We start from the raw sequence: 16,403 nt of genomic DNA, 5'->3' as shown, positions 1-16,403 counted from the left end.
TCAGGCTCCTGGAAACACAAGAGACTGGAAATCACATCATTCACCCCAGATACCACTGTTTTTCCTAACAGCCGAGTGAAGGAGAATACAGATTTTGGACCACCATTTTGGACTTCATTTTGCAACACCTGAGCAGGGTGCTAATAGCACACAGGCACCACCAACAGACATTGCAGTGCTGTATCCAGGAGCTTGAGAGTTAGAAAAGGAACTCTCCAGTCCATGCTTCCCCTTAGGGAGTCCAAGAGCTCAACGGGAAAGGGAAAGCAGAGCCCTTGGACAAGCAGAACCTGTTTGATTCTGACTGCCAATTGTGGAGCAGTTGGAGGAGGCCTTTCCCCTGCAGTTTTAGGTTTAGCGTTTTAAGATGGAAGCTTTCCCCAAGGTCATTCTTAATGAAGAGAAGATCCTTGCTTCTTTATTTGATGGTAGATGTGAATTCATACACTATATTTGGGGTAAACTGGGGTTTAAATACATTTTCTGCAAAAGAATACCCAGGAAGGAAAGCTCATTGACTGAGCTCTCAAGGGCAGATGTGATACCTCATTAGCATGATGAAGAATTCCAGGTAATTATGCCACCTGACCCAGTGCCCACATTTCTCAGTGGGGTGTCAGGATTTTATGTTCCAGAGAAGGTAGAGGCAAGTAGGCTCCATTCCTGCCATTCTTAATTATAAGATCCCCAGTGTTTGAGTTTACATTTTCTTATGCCTGTCTAATAAGAAGGTCTCACATATCCTCCAAGTCATCTTAGAAAAGGGTCTTCTCTCAAGGTGGAAAGAATGTAAGAATGAAGGATAGGAAGAAACGTTAGGATATGATCAAAAAATAGAAAAGGAAATAATTACCTGGGTACAATAAAATCAACCATGTAAAATCTTCAGTAGATAGTTCATCAAGCACAAGGAGGCATAGTCTTGCACTTCAGGAAAGAAAAGAGATCAAGAAAAGAAAAGTTTAAGACTTTCTCATTTTTCCATCCCCACAAATTCAAATTTCTTACATAGTTTTGGTTACTAGCAACAAACATTTAATTACACTTTTTTAATCTCATATTAACCAATCTTGTGGTCATTTTAAAATGAGTGCATAAAAGTTCTTGAATGACTTGAATACAAATGTATATTCATTTCCCATTCTTCACTATTAATATAGGATTTACTAGGATAATCTCAAATATTATATATTCAGTATGTTAAATTCATAAAAAGACAATAATGTTATGTTTAATGAGATTCATATCAAGAAATGATCTTGTACATAAATGATTATGGCACAGGACCATAATCCCAGAATCAGGAAATGGACCAAGGCTTTGAGTTTAACATACACTAAGTAATGCAAACAAAAAATCATATATTACAAGATCTTATCTAAAGAATAATGGAAAACATAAAAAATAAAATAAAACCAACAAACAAAATCAGAGGCATATGATACGCAATATTATACATGATAAAAATTATATGAAGAAAAGTTCAAGAAAACAAAGACAGAAAGATAAAAATGTTTCTAGAAAGCTTAACATAAAACATAATTATGTCCAGAAATCACTAATATTAACACAAAATGGGAAATAATTTATATATATTATGTCTTAATGTTAAGTTAATATTATTATAATAAATAAAAATACATAAATAATTCTGTTTAACATAACCATATCTGTCGAGACTGGGCTTTATTGCCAAAGATAACAACACTGCTCTATGTAACATAGGATCATAGAGATTCTGCAGTAAATCATCTGACTATTTGTAGGCTAAGAAAAAGAAGGGTGAGAGGCAGGGAGGGGAGAGAGAGAGGAAAGAAAAGAAAGAAAAAAAGAAAGGAAGGAAGGGAGGGAAGGACAGAAGGGGGAAGGAAGAAACAAAGGAAAGAAGGAAGGAAAGAAGGAAGGAAGGAAGGAAGGAAGGAAGGAAGGAAGGAAGGAAGGAAGGAAGGAAGGAAGGAAGAAAGAAAAGTAATGGAGGAAGGGAAGGAGAAAGGGAAAGAAAGTAAATAAGAACGGAGAAAGAACAGAAGGGAAAGAAAATATGGGGGAAAGAATGAGAGAAGGCAAAGAGGAAGAAGAAAGAAGGAGAAAGGAAAAGGAGGGAAATTCATTTTCTGTCATCATCCCACAAACTTTATATCTGAAAAATGACTGTAGTTATTTATAATATCTATAGTTATCCCCAAAGTAAGTATAAGTGGTCAGCAGGAATGTTATATTACTTACTCTCTCCATCGCTGGAACCTCTTCATAAGTTCTACCTTCTGATTCAGGCAAAAGGAGAAAAACTTAAATCATTATATACATCAGGTGAGAAATTTATAACGTATAAATCTGAGGTATAGGAATAGGGTGTTCTCCTTGCCCCACTCCTGGAAAATTGATACACATAACTATTTTAGTGGTAACAAGTTCCTTTTAAGATTAGAAATGACATATATTATAGCATCTTTCTCTTATGTAAAGGAAATAGACACCAGGGTCATCTTGCTTTGTATAGTGGACATTGTGCAAAAGTATTAAAGTATTAGTAGTTCCTATAGCTTCTTTGACACTGTCCCAGTAAAATTTGTTTGAAAAGCTGTAATCATGAATTATACGTTGTAGATTAATACCATCCTTTTATGTACAAAATTATGTCATTGCTGATTAATCTTTAAAAGTCAAATATAGAAAATAAACAAAATGCCTTTTAATAAGTAACATTCACTTGCAAAGCTCATTATTGTTTCTAGTAAGATTTGTAGAATTTTCTGAATGTAGATTTAAAACTCAAGTTTAAAATATCTTGTAATTGTGAATTGATGTCATTATCTGGGGAGGTCAATATAAAGGATAATTTCATTGTTTTAAAAACTATTTTTTTAGATTTGCTTATTTTACTTCTTTTTAATAGATATTTTGTTTATTTACATTTAAAATGTTATTCCATTTCCTCTTTTCATGTCCATACCCCCATGTCTCCTCTCAACTGCACACCAGCACACCTACTCCCACTTCCCTGTCCTAGCATTCCCCTACACTGGGGCATCAAGCCTTCACAGGACCAATGGCCTCTCCTCTCATTGATGTCAGACAAGGCCATCCTCTGTTACTCATGAGGCTGGAGCTATGTATAATCTTTGGTTGATGGTTTAGTCCCTTGGCGCTCTGCAGGTACTGGTTGGTTCATATTTTTCTTCCTCCTATGGGGCTGCAAAACCCCTTCAGCTCCTTGTGTCCTTTCTCTAGTTCCTCCATTGGGATCCCTGTGCTCATTCCATTGGTTGGCTGTGAACACCCACTTCTGTATTTGTCAGAGACTAACAGAGCCTCTCAGGAGACAGCTTTGTCAGGCTGCTCTCATTTAACACTTATTGGCATCCACAATAGTGTCTGGGTTTGGTAACTGTATATGGGATGGATCCCCAAGTGAGGCAATCTCTAAATGGCCTTTCCTTCAGTCTCTGATCCACACTTTGTCTCTGTATCTCCTCCCATGGATATTTTGATCGCTGTTCTAAGAAGGAATGAAGATTTTGGTCTTCTTTCTCCTTGAGCTTTATGTGGTCTGTGAGTTGTATCTTGAGTATTCTGAGCTTCTAGGCTTATATCCTCTTCCCAGTGAGTGCATATAATGAGCTATGTTCCTTTGTGATTGGATTACCTCATTCAGAAAGATATTTTATAGTTGGACATAGTACTACCTGATGACCCAGCTATACAACTCCTGGGCATATACACAGAAGAAGCTCCAAAATGTAATAAGACACAATCTCCACTATGTTCATTGCAGTCTTTTTTATAGTAGCCAGAAGCTGGAAACAACCCATATGTTCCTCAACAGAGAAATGGATACAGAAATTGTGGTACATTTATACAATGGTGTATTACTCACCTACTAAAAACAATGGATTCAGGAAATTCTTAAAATTATATTTAAATTTCTTATTAAATGGAGTGTTCATATACAGAAATTTCAATAAAATTTAATGATTAGAAAAATTTTGATCCCCAATTAAATGTTTTCTCAAATAAGAATTCCATTGGTATTCTTATTGTAAAGTATAACTATTTACACAATATTATTTTTTTCTTTTAGGCGCTTTCTATTTTCAAAAAAAACAATGTTCTTAATATATAAATATCCCATTCTCTCAAAAAATTCTTAAACTATACAGCTGCCTGCTCTGATATTTGCACAGGGAAATACCACAATACAAAAACAGTGGACGAAGCAGCAGAACAGCAGCAAATTTATAGGTATGTCCATGTATGAACATCTTAGAGCCTTACAAAACTATTTACACTGTTTCTTGCCTATTTATACATATTTTTGTATGTACATTTATATATACATATTTTAAAAACAAATTTATATTTTTAATTAATATCGCTCTTGGTTAACAGCATCTATATCACATTCCTAGCCTTATCACATATTGGTAAGCTTTCAACATATCACTGATATCAGACAGTCAACAAGTCAGTAATATCAACATGTTAATTATGTGGCACTGTAATTTTAATGAAATTACTGTGTTTCACTGGATATTACATGCAAAAATCCACATAAATTTTCATTTAACCAACAGCATTCATGAGCAAACATCTTAGTCTGAGAGAAACTGCACAGGAAATTCAGTGCTTCCAAAGTGAAAATAGAGTCTGAAGTTTAACAAGGAACTGTCACAACAGTCCTTCTCCACTTTACAAAAAAAAAAAAAAAAAAAAAAAAAAAAAAGATACTACTTATCTTATGGTAAGAACTTAACATCTGTGTATTATAACTATCTTTAAGCATTTCAGTTTAAATTCATGTAAAAATCTCTCATTTTTAAAATCACATTTTATTTCAATTGGTGAGTGAAATTTGCATTTTAGTCTCATTTGAGTGATTATCTCCTCCCAAAAGAAATGGATTTGGTAATTTTTTGAGAGGTATCTTACCATAAATTCTAACTGTAAATGTATTCATAATTATTTTCAAAAGAATGAATCCCCACCTCAAAAATTTGTAATAAACCTATAAACCTATATGCATAGTTACAAAATTTGAAATAGCAAATATAGGCAACTCATATAAAAACAAAACAAAGTGAAAACACTTGTTCAATGGCTATTTGTGACTTGCCAGGTACACTTTGTACCTCCCATCCATGGAAATCATCTAATCGTAAAAAAAATTGAGCCCACTTCAAGTAAAATCTTGACATCTGTCTGGGTGCCTGCCAATCGGTTTGTTTATCCTAAACAATGGCACATACGATTGTGTATGCACAGTTTGTATAGAAACAGCATACACACCCCGTGCACACCCACCAGTTCCCCATGCTGAGGTGTGGCTGCCTGTCTGGAGATGAAGATTGCAGGAATCAAGGTACTGGTGAGCATGAACGCAAGCTTCCAGGTTCTCAAAATGACCAAACGCTTTGGTATTGATGAAATGTATTCCCTGAGATCTCAAATATACAAAATATCCTTTTCCAGTTCTTTTTATTATTTTTTTATATGAAGCTAGGTCTGCCATTTAAAGGATGGAGGAGCATACTGCGAGTGCTCAGTTCTGGCGGCGCTTCATGTGCAGTGCGAGGTGGTCAGAACTGGAGAAGCTGAGACAACACACCAGGCACTGGAAAGGTTTTGTACCTGTGTGTTTGCTATAGTGGCACGTCAGCTCATCTGACCGGGCAAACTTCAAGTGAGTTTTTAAATCAGACAACTTTGTGTGAACTTTTGTGCAACCATTATAATCGCAGAAGTGGATGCGTAGCTTCTCCACATCTAGGTTACTCCTTCTGTTGTACCTGACAGGTGGGATATTTGTCGAATTAACTGGCAGAGTTGAAGGCAAAATTGGATTGTGAATTGCCAGTTTTGAAGCAATTGTAGCAGCATAGGACAGAGGTGGGGTTAAATTCTAGAGCATCTCAGATTGTCTATTGATACTTCCAGGCCCTGAGCTCAGTGGTGACAGGGAAAGTGGGTGGCCTGCTGCTGAAGAAACTTATGTGGCATGGTGACGGGACCATGGCCTGGAACTGTTTCATTGACCTCTGCAGAACAGCAGATGGGTGTGTGTTAAGGCCAGCCATAGAAATATTAACAGTGTCTATTACTGCTATCTGGTTTGTCGAATTGGGCATGTCTAGATCCGGTGTATCCAGTAGCTGGTACCGGTGGCCCTGCTGAGAAAGGACCGAGAGATGAAGATCTGGTATAGGAAGTTCCTGTTTGTTGAAGTTATTGTCCAGCAGGCACCGTGGTCTGGTGGGAACTGAATATACTGGTAAACTCAGGAAGGTCCTGGGTGGGGCTGGAGGAGGGGCCCCCTCTGTCGACTCACTTTGGTGGCTGAAAATGGTAACAGGCTCTGTCTTGACCTGTGGTACATATGGTCTCTGGTATGTGTAGAGGCCACTTCTCTGGTGAGTGATGTCAGAGAGGAAGACGTTCATATTTATGCTGTAAGGTAAGCCTTCAGTTTCAGTGGAGAACTGGTCTATCACTGAGGCACTGTCTTGTCTATACTTTTTAAGCTCTGAAATTATCTGAACTGGAGGAAGCTGAGGGGTCAGATACTTCTTCATTTCACATCTTATCTTCTCCAGTGTGGTGGCCGCAGTATGGGGTGAATTTCAGTGTCCTTCCACCAACTCCTCCTCCTTCTCTTGCTCCTCCTCCTCCTCCTACTTCTCCTCCTGTTTCTTCCCTTTCTCCTCCTCTTCTTCCTCTTCCTCTTTCTCCTCTTCCTCCTCTTTTTCCTTTTCGTTTTCTCTCCACAGGGCTTTTCTGTGTAGCCCTGGCTGTCCTATAACTTTCCTGCATCCCAGGCTGGCCTTGAACTCAAATATCTACCTTCTTTTGCCTCCCGAGTGCTAGGCTTAAAGGAGCCCATAATATTATTTTTAATTTAACTATTAAATTGGTGAGATTTTTCTATTAATTTCATATAAAATGTAAAATATATAGTATTCATCTATTTTAATGAACTTTACAATCTTTAAAAATCATTATAATTGTAATAATTTATTTTAAGCATACTGTTGTTTTATTTGGGTAAAAGTATTCAGGATCCAGTTGAGTTTTCTATAATTTTCCTGATATCTTTCCTCATCTTAGATTATAAGTTGAAAGTGATATGCTAGATATTGAAGAATAAAGTTATGGCCCAGGTTTTATGACAACTTCTAAATAAATTTTTCATTTCTCTGATTTCTCTGTGTCCTACCTCAGTTTTAATCATTAAGTATTTTCTTTCTCTCCTTTTGAGGGGGTTGGTATGGGTGACAAATCTCATCATTTTACAGCAGAGGTATTGGGGATTGTTTTTGCTACTCTGTCACAGACACTCTTAGTGATCCATCCACAACCAATTTACCCACATTTCTGAGTTTTCTGTCATGTTCTGCTAAGATTTTCTGGAAATCAGCCCAAAGAATAGCATTATTTTATTGTCCTATGGTCTCACTGTGTTTTTCACTTTCTGCAAAGTTATGACTTTTCCATATGCTTGTATTCTGTAGGTAGTATTACAAATACTTCTTTACCAGTTTCTCTTTATCCTCCAAGCTTTCTTTTTTCTTCCTCCTTCTTCTCCTCCTCCTCATCCTCATCCTTGTCTTCTACACATTAAAATTCATTCCCAAAACAATACAGGTGTATTTGTTTGCAAATATTTTTCAACTTATGGGAAGTCTACTTCTCTGAATTCAAAACAGGAAAATATACAGAAAACCCATGATAAAAACCATGAATTTCTTCCTGTGATTTTGTTTTCCCAGAAGAATTAGGTGTTTTGGGCATTTGGAAAAGTAGTAAATAGTTGAGCCTAGTCAGGAGGAGGCACACAGATAAGCCTGGGCATTTCAGGAGTAAAACTAAGGTACACTGTCTCTCACAAGAATTTACTTAATATAGCTCTGTCTCGGATACCTAAGATTCAAGTGTCTGATAATATTGCCAATGTTTACATTCATGCTTCTGGATAAAATATATCTAATAATTTCAAACAGCAAGAAAATATGCGTATCTTTAATTGCACTTATTTTTACAAGAGAAAGTAACAATTGTATATTTATCTTCATTTTTTGCTCCAAGATTAAGACTTTACATAATAAGAAAGGCAAAAATCACAGAATGAAATGAAAACGAATGTAGTGGAATCCATGTCACTCTCAGGAATTTTCTCCATTTAAGAGGATCTTACCCTACAGAAGGCCTTGAGGCTTTTCCATCTTAAAGCCCTGGATAGATAGGCTGAGTGTGAGTGAGTAACTGCATGCTCAATTAGGCATGGAAGTCTGAGTTTCATGCAGCAACTTACAACCAGCTTTCCTAAAATGAGTTCTACCTGCCCTTTATTCTGAGAAAGTTTTATGGCATCCTAACAGCTCTTACTAAGTGTACTACTCTACTGCTGCAATATAATCCTGTAAAGGCTCTGGCTTATATGGTGTAAAACATAAAATCTTAAAGATAAAGGAAGAGAAAGACTAAGTAAAAATATAAACAGCAAAGAGATTTAAAATTCGTTCTCTTGGAAACCATTCAAAAAGGAAATCTAATCTCTAGATGAAAGATACTAGTCAGTTATTTAATGAATTATAATGAAGATAAATCCTGATAAATGAATTTCAAATAACAAATTTATTAAAGTATCACAAGTAAATAGTAGTAGAATAATTTTAAAATGTTTCTATATAAATAGTATACTCAATATTATTATAAGGAAATCTATAACTCAAGCAAAACTGAGGTATTCATATCTATTGTAAAACATGTAGGCTAAATTTAATGAACCTTAAATTGTAAAAATTGTTTGGTTTTGCATGGAAAAAAACATGAATATACTAAGATTTTCATGAAATAAATTTCAACCAACAATCTTAAGTCATTAAAGTTTAAACCTGATTTGAAAATTATAGTGTTTTAGAACTAACTTTGAATATCCAGGACATAATCCACAAATTAAATGATGTCCAAAAAGAATGGAGGAGTGGTCCCTGGTTCTGGAAAGACTCAGTGCAAGAGTATAAGGAAATTCCAGAACAGGGAAGTGGGAAGGGGTGGATGGAAGAATAGGGGGACGGAAGAGGGCTTATGGGACTTGCGGGAGTGGGGACCCAGAAAAGGGGAAATCATTTGCAATGTAAATAAAACAAAATAAAAAAATGTTTTATTTTCTTAGATCACGTGTGCGCACACACATATGGGTGTGTTTGTTTGGTTGTGTGTGTGTCTGTGTCTCTGTGCATGTGTGTGCATGTATGTGTGCATGCTTTACTACAATATGATGGTGAGAATTCTACAAGGAGCTCATGCCAGGTATTTAGTTCATTGAAAAATTTTTTTCTTACGATTTTCAAAGTGATCAACAAATACTTTGTTCACTAGATTCTATATAATTTAACATTTTTTTAAAACATAGTTAAAGAAAGAACAGTGACTAAAAGGAAGACTCAAAATAAGAAACATAATAGATATTATGTTTGAATATTGAGTGTTTTCTAGGAATTAACTTGAAAACTTTATGATAGAATCATTAAGCCTCACATAATATTTTGTTAAAAACAGTATATCTGATTCAGAGACAAAATCATTAATTTTCTTAAGATAAACATCATATCTAAGATGAGAAAACAGGGATTTAGATCTATAATTCAATTCTGTGCAGTCTAGTGCCTTTCTAATGACTGCCAGAAAACCAGGAGCTGCTTCAATTCAGTTTTTGACTCCATTATTTTAGGGATGTCTTCCATGACTGTCAGGCAAATATCCTCATTTTCCAAAGCATATGTTTTTGGATGAAGACCCAGTGTGCCATCATTTTGATGACAATATTTCCAAATATGGCATTTCCAAGACCATGTACTTTGAATGTATCAGCAGTTATGTTTAGAAGGGAACAGAGCTGACAGTTGCAGCATGTGTTACATAATGTGTTCTTGATTTTCCTTCAGAACCAAACAAGATACAACTGTTACAAGGTAAAAATAGAAAAGGCAGTATTGTACCGTCTTAAAACCAGAGAGTGTGCATCTCATCTTTTGATCGTTTTCTTCTTCAGCTCTTATAATACTTAATGCAACCAAATGGTGCATTTAGTACTCACTTCTTTTCCTTTAACTACAATAAGTCTTTATAATCATTATTATAGTGCTTTTATCCATATTTCACTTTTTTATATGAGGATAAAAAGGACCAATAACTTAATTTGTGATTGCTGAAAGTAGGTACCCTAGTTATTGATTTTTTTCATTTTAGAATTTCCAAAATTATAGTATCTATGCTAAAATATTTTTCTATCATTTCTTTATTTTTATATTACTCTTATCACTCTAATCACTAATACCATGATGTTTATTGCTTCACTGTTACAAGTTTCAAATTAACTGTTCTTTATCATTAATTCATTTATTCACTTTGTGTCCCAATCACAGAACCCTCCATCTTCTTCCAATCCCCCCTCATAACCTGACTTCTCCCATTATCCTTTCCCATTCTCTGAAAAGAAGGGGAAGTCCCCTGTCAGTAACAACCCACCACAGAGCACTGAGTCATAGCAGAACTAAGCATATGCTCTTCCACTGAGGCCACACAAAACAGCCAAGCAAGGGTAAAGAAATGAAACAGCAGGCAACAAAGTCAAATATCCCCCATTATAATGAAAATCAAGTTGCATGTCTGCTGCAAATGAGTAGGGGGCTTAGGTCCAGCCCATGTGTGTTTTTTTTGGTGGAGACTAAGTCTCTGTGAGTCCCAATAGGCCCAGGTAGTTGACTCTGCAGGTTGCGACTTACGTGACCCTTCCATCTAACTTGATCCTTCCTCCAACTCTTCTATATAAATCCCCGCGCTCTCCCAAATGTTTGGCTTTGGGTCTCTCTATCTATCTGTTACTATCAGTTTCTGGATGGAGACTTTCAGAATACAGGAATGGGTCCTGTCTTCAAACATAGCAGAGTATTAATAGTGTGAGGGTTTGACTCTCTCATTATCTCATGGTCTCGAGTTGGTTGGTTCAGTCATTGGTTGTCCTTTCCTTCAATCTCTGTTGCATCTTTATTCCTGCACGTCTTGTGGGCAGCACAAATTTGGGCCCAAGGTTGTGTGTGTGTGTGTGTGTGTGTGTGTGTGTGTGTTGCTATGTTGTCCTGCTCTTTCCACTGGAAGCTAAGGCCATGTGCTTAGACTCTCAAGAGTTTCCACTATCTCAGGTCTCAGGCATGTACCACAGATGTCCTCCAACTATTACTATTCTTTATCTCTGTACAATACCTCTATCCCTTACCGCCCACTCTCCCATCTAGTTCCCTCACTCCATCCACTTCTTTTTCCTATTCCCCCTTCTGAAATTTAAGCATCTTCCCTTTTGTCCCCCTCACTACTTAGCTTCTTTGAGTCTGTGAATTGCAGCATGGTTATCCTTTATTTTATGACTAATATCTACTTATAAATAAGTACATAAAAAGTCTGTCCTTTTAGGTATGGGTTACCTGAAACAGGATGATATTTTCTATGTCCATTCATTTGCCTGCAAAATTCACAATGTCTTTATTTTTACTAACCAAATAGTATTCCATTGAATAAGTTTGCCACATTTTCTTTATCTGTTGTTCAACTGATGACCTTCTAGGTTATTTCCAGTTTCTGGTTATTATGAATAAAGATGCTATGAACATAGTTAAATGAGTGTCCTTATGTTACTATAAAGAATCTTTTGGTTATATGCCAGGAGCGATATAGCTGTGTCTTGAGGTCAGACTATTCCCGATTTTCCAAGTAACCACCAAACTGGTTTCTAAATTGGCTGTAAAAGTTTGCATTCTCACCAACAATGAAAAAGTGTTTCCCTTTATTCCACGTCCTTTCCAACATGTGTTTTCATTGAGATTTTGATCTTAGCCATTCTGAGTAGTGTAATATGGAATCACTAACTCTCTTTTATTTGTATTTCCCTGAGTACTAAGGACATTAAACATTTTTTTCAGGTGCTTCTTGGCCATTAGAGATTTCTCTGTTTAGCTTGGTAATCCATTTTTAATTGGGCCAATTGATTTGTTGGTGTCTGATTTCTTGAGTTCTTTACATAGTTTGGATATTCATCCTCTGTTGGACATAGGGTTGGTTAATATTTTTTTCATTCTATTGACTGCCATAATGCCCTATTGTTGGTGTCCTTTGCCTTACAGTTTATTATTTTTTTTATCTTAGCACCTAACCTGTTCATATTCTGTTCAGGAAGTTGTCCCCTTTGTCAATGTGTTCAAGGAAGTTCTGCACTTTCTCTTCTGTCAGGTATAGAGTATCTGGTTTTATGTTGATATTTTCAATTCACATAAACTTGAGTTTTGTCAGGACAATAAATATAGATCATTTGGATTTTTGTACATAGGCATCCAGTCAAACATACACCATTTTTTGAAGATGCTTTTGTTTTTACATTTTATAGCTTTGCTTCTTGGTAAAACAATCAAGTGTCCATAGGTATGTGAGTTTAATTCTGGTACTTTGATTATAGTCCATTGATCAACCTGTCTGTTCTTGTGCAAATACAATGTGGTATTTTTATTAGTATTGCTTGATATAATACATCTTGAAAGCAGGAATGGGGATTCCTTAAAAATGTACTTTCTCCTATGTAACAGAATCATCATTATTAATATAATTCTAGGTCAGTCTTATGTGATATTACATATCCATTTTCTCTAATTAGAATTGCTACAGTCCTATGGCTTAACCTGATTTTTAAGACTAAGATTATTGTTCTAAGTTGCTTACTAAGTTTTTGGTAACTTTCTTCGAGTCCTAAAATAGATTCTTTTTCACATGGAAGTTACAATAAAGTTTCTGGATACAAACATTACAAATAAGTCTCTTCCAAAACAATTTATTTTAGTCTCAGGATTGCTTTCTCCATTAAGTACAGAGATGATGCTGTTAGGAAAGCTGTTATGCTAATGATGTCATTATCATTATTAATTCACTTAAGAAACATCTATGTAATATCTTCCTGGAATTGCTTCAGCTCTTTATAACACAAATTTGCATAAATTTGTTTTATTCTTTCTCCAAATAACTTGAAACTTATCTGAAAATTAAGCCATTTAAATTAATAGTTACAGTAAAAAGTGATGTTATTTTTACCATAAGAAATATCGTATTGTAGAAATTAAGCAGAAAATTTAAACCTGCAGGTAAAACAAGTGAAGGAATGGTTAAATTGTTCGTGTTTACTCAATGAGACTGAGATAAATATTTAGGTATGTAGTTTCTTTTAGGAATATATTACCCTTTTGAGGGGGAGTGTTGTTTTGCTTTTGTAAACTTCATCTAAACACCTTTCATTCTGAAGTATATCTTTTACTATGTGTAACCTTAACAGTTCTCTACTACAAGGCTGTTTATTCATGACTTACCTTTTCTTAGACATATAGCTTCTCAGGTGATGATGACTTTTATAATATTCCAAGTGGTGATGAACTAACAAAATGACTTTCCTCTCTATACATCTTTGTGTTTTTTCAGACATATCTGTTATTGATACTTTATTCATTTATTTAAATTTCTCCCTATATTTTTATTGAGATTTTTTGAAAAGATTAAAAGGTTAATTTGGAATCATTTAGATATGTTTTATATAACTCAAATTTTAATTTTGATTATAATTTAAAACTTAGGAAGACTGTTAGATAAAACATTATATGTACAATTTGTCTTTAATGATGCACTATACTTTTATTATTTCATTTTTAGAAACTAAATTAAAGACACCTGAAAATAAGTAAAATCTCAAAAAGAATGAAATACCCTTGGAAATAAGAATTTAGATATTAATGATTTATGTTCTATTCTTCATAAATAATTATGAAATGTGTGCTACATGGCTAGGTGAAACATGATATAACTTAAAGACAAGATTAAAGGTTGGGGAAGAATGAAAACAAACAGAATCAACAAATGGAAATAAGAAATTCTAGAATTAGTGTCAAAGGAAAAACCTAATATATTCTTGGGGTCTTTCAATGAGACTGTCTCTGTTCACTGATTTATGTTACTAATGAAAGATGCAGTCTGACATTAAGAGGACTGTTTCTTATTTGTCTATTCTTTCATTTGTTTGTTGGTTGGTTGATTTATTATTCTCTCATACATTATTTGCTGACAACAGTTCTGCACCATCATCCCTTATCCCCTCACCCCAATATCAAGTACTCTTTGGTTCTTATCAGAAGGAACAGGGCTCCCAGAGATATCAACCAAACATGATATAACAAGTTATAATAAGACAAAGTATATGCCCTCATATCAAGGTTGGACGAGGAAACCCTGAAGAGGTAAAAGTTTGCAAAAGCAACCAAAAGAGTCAGAGATACATTATATTCATATCATTAGGAGTTCCATAAAAACACCAAGATACACAATCATAGCATACATGCAGAGGACCTAGGTCAGACCCATACAGGCTTCCTGATTGCCACCTCTGTCTCATTTATTTTGATGTCCTTGACTTGTTTAGCTTCTACAATCCCTTTTACCCCTCTCCCAATAAATCTATACATAATGAAGGTGATATACATCAAGCTGACAGCCAACATCAAATTTAATGGAAAGAAAAACAAATATTACACAAAAATTATGAAAAAGTGAATACTGAACACTCTCTCCATATCTGTTCAATATGGAGTCTTTGATGTTCTAGGTAGAACAAAAAGAAAGCAAAAGTATATCAGGGTGCTTCAAAATAGAAAGGAAGAAGTCAAACCGCTGCTATTCACAGATGATATGATTATTTACATAAGTGACCACAAAAATTCTTCCAGAGAATCATCCTCCTGATGATAAAGAGCTTCAGTGAAGTTGTTGAGTAAAAATTAAGTTGAAGAAATTAGTAGCACAACTACATACAAGTGGCAAACTGGTTTAAAAAGAAATCAGGGATATAACACTCTTCACAACAATCACAAATAACATGAAATATCTTGTAATAACTCTAACCAGACAAGGGAAAGGCCTATATGACAGTAACTTCAAGTCTGTGAAGAAAGAAATTGAAAAGGATAACAGAAAATAAAAAGCTCTCACATGTCATGGATCAGTATGACTAGTATAATAAAAAAATGGTCATTTTAACAAATGCAACCTACAAATTCAGTGAAATTCCTATCAAATTCCAACATGATTTTTTAAATTAAAGTTTTATTATTATTACTATTACTATTACTACTACTACTACTATTATTATTATTATTATTATCATTATCATTATTTATTTCAGGAATAGTGAAATTTCTTCTCCCCTCCATAATCTATTTTCTCCCTCTGATCTAATCCTCCTTTACCTCCCTGTAGAGAAGGGCACACATCCAAGGGATATCACCCAAAAATGACATATCAAGAGGAAATAAATCTACAGACCTTGAAAGAGCAATGTTCAAGTTCATATTTATAAAAAAAGAAAAGAAAAAGAAAAAGAAAAAAGAAAACCTCCAGGGTAGTTAAACCTATCCTGGTATATAAAGTATCACCATTCCTGATTTCAAGCTATATACAAAAGATACATAGTAATAGAAACCACATGGTTTTGGCATAAAAATAGAAAGGTTGATCAATGTAATTGAATGGGAGAATACATAAATCTACAAATCTATAGAAACTTGAATTTTGATAGAGAAGCCAGAAATATGCAATGTCATAAAAGAAACTGTCTCCAACATATAATGATGGTCTGACTGGACTATAAGACGTAGAAGAATGCAACTAAGCTCATATTGAGCACCCTGAACAAAAGTAAATTCAAGTGTCTCAACATAAAAAAATACCTCAACATAAAAAAAATTACACTGAACCTAACAGAAGAGAAAATGGGAAACATATTTGAAGTCATTGACACAGGAGAAAACTTTATAAACAGAACACTGATAGCAGAGTCACTAAGATTGACAATTAATAAATGGGACTTTATGAAAATGAAAAACTTCTATAAGGCAAAGAAGAATATCAATATGACAAAATCTTAACATAAAAATGGTAAAAGTACTTTATATCACTGTAATGTATCTTTTATAGATCTGATGTAATTGTCACTTCAGAGGATTATTGCTTAATAAATTCACCCTTTGTATTTTTTTCCTGAACTCTAGCTCACTGATTCAACTCATCTGTTCTGGCTCTAACTCCTCTCTAAGCTGACTTATTCAATCTGGCGTCTCTCAGCTTCTCACTGAATTTCTCTTCTTGGCCTCAAACTAACTCTGGCAATTTGTTCTAAACTGCCTCCTCTGGCTTACTCTGGCTTCAACTGCTTTCACTGGCCTACCCTGAATTGCATGAACTCAAGAAGGAACTCAACTCCACTGTCAAATGGAACTCAAACTCACTGTGCCAAATCCCAACTCATTCTCTCTTCCTGCCCTCTTCAT

The 16,403-nt window shown here is 34.9% G+C and overlaps 1 pseudogene; it reads right to left on the bottom strand.

Annotated features, from left to right (window-relative positions):
- Window positions 1–5,539: 5,539 nt before the first annotated feature.
- On the bottom strand, window positions 5,540–6,572 carry LOC127668196 (Krueppel-like factor 5; annotated as a pseudogene).
- Window positions 6,573–16,403: the final 9,831 nt, after the last annotated feature.

This window comes from Apodemus sylvaticus, chromosome 17 (genome assembly GCF_947179515.1).
Source record: "Apodemus sylvaticus chromosome 17, mApoSyl1.1, whole genome shotgun sequence".
NCBI lineage: Eukaryota > Metazoa > Chordata > Mammalia > Rodentia > Muridae > Apodemus > Apodemus sylvaticus.
This window is presented reverse-complemented; position numbering and strand designations above follow the sequence as displayed.